This window comes from Cynara cardunculus (genome assembly GCF_001531365.2).
Source record: "Cynara cardunculus var. scolymus isolate 2C chromosome LG 9, CcrdV1, whole genome shotgun sequence".
In the NCBI taxonomy this organism is placed as follows: domain Eukaryota; kingdom Viridiplantae; phylum Streptophyta; class Magnoliopsida; order Asterales; family Asteraceae; genus Cynara; species Cynara cardunculus.
In genome coordinates, this window is record NC_037536.1 from 8,899,968 (window position 1) to 8,901,505 (window position 1,538).

The window sequence follows — 1,538 nt, forward strand, 5'->3', positions numbered from 1 at the left end:
AAATTGATTACTATTCCTTAAGTTAACACGACTTTTCCTTTTATTGATCAACCCCCGATAACATCATATCTCATGTTTCACTCCAATATTTTCTTGAAATGTTATTAATAATGTGACGTCGTTAAATATTAATTGTTGCTTGTACAATTTATAAAAATATGTACTACACTTCACATTTTCTTGAATAATAAATATTTTACCAAAATAATTAAACTAAATAGTTCACAACGTAAATAATGTTTTGTAACCAAAACGTCTCGTTTAAGATTTGCAAGTAAATAAAGGTGACAACATGTCACACAYSTATAAATATAACGGTCATTCCATAACTTTAAAGTTCAACATAATTAATACTCGAAATAATGTGAGAATACCAATTTTTCCAAGTCTAGGGGCATTTCGGTAATTTCATAAAGCAAATACGTAAGTATCGCTAAAATACCGAATTCCACATTGTAGGGTCATTTTGGTAATTTCATATGGATTAGATTTAAAATAACACTTAGATACCAATTCCCAAGACATTGGGTCATTTCGGTAATTTTATAAAGCAAATACGTAAAGTATTGCTAAAATACCGATTTCCAAATATATGGTCATTTTGGTAATTTTATAAAAATAATAATATAAAAATGAAGTTCATAGACCAATCCCCAAAACATAGGGTCATTTCGGTAATTTATGAAGCAAATACGTAAAGTATCGCTAAAATACCGATTTCCATATTGTAGGGTCATTTTGGTAACTAAACGAGATAAATAATCAAAATGGGGTCAAGGTTTGCATTTTAAACAAACTTAACGAAAGTCTCATAAAATTATTATGATTATTTCTGGAAATTTAAGAGACTAAATGCTAATTTTTGAAACTTAAATATGTAATGCATATTAATAATAACAGCGAATAATAATTACAGAATATAAAGTTAGCTTGTTGGTTAATGCTTTGAGTCTACTTGGTTGAGGTCGTGGGTTCAAGTCCCACCTTCACCATGCCCTCTTATTCCATTTTTTAAAACTAAACGGGCCCGTGACCCAGCCCAAGGTACCAACGAAATCAGTAGCCCAAACAGATCAGCAACGAAAACAGTAGCCCAAACAGATCAGCAGCCCAAACAGATCAGCAACGAAAACAGTAGCCCAACAGATCAGCAGCCCAAACAGATCAGCAACGAAAACAGTAGCCATGGCTGCTCGTTTTCAAGCTTTTCGAGCTTCAAAATTGCTCGTTTCTTGACCATTTTTCTTCATTCTTTTTGCGCCAAACTCTTGGTAATATTTTTACCAACACTTTGACATAAAGAACCCGAATTTTCGTCAAGAAATGAGTCCTATTTACTTATTTAAAGTTTGTTTTTTAAACTAAAACTTAAAAACATAAAAATCGAACGACAAAAACACAAATATGAGATATGAGGCTACTGGGGTTTGATAGAGTACTGAAAAACGAAGTCATAGACATAAAAATCAAGAGATTTGGTTAAAAATCTCACCCAAAATCGGTGAAAAACCGAGATTTTCGATCCCGAACTTCAAACT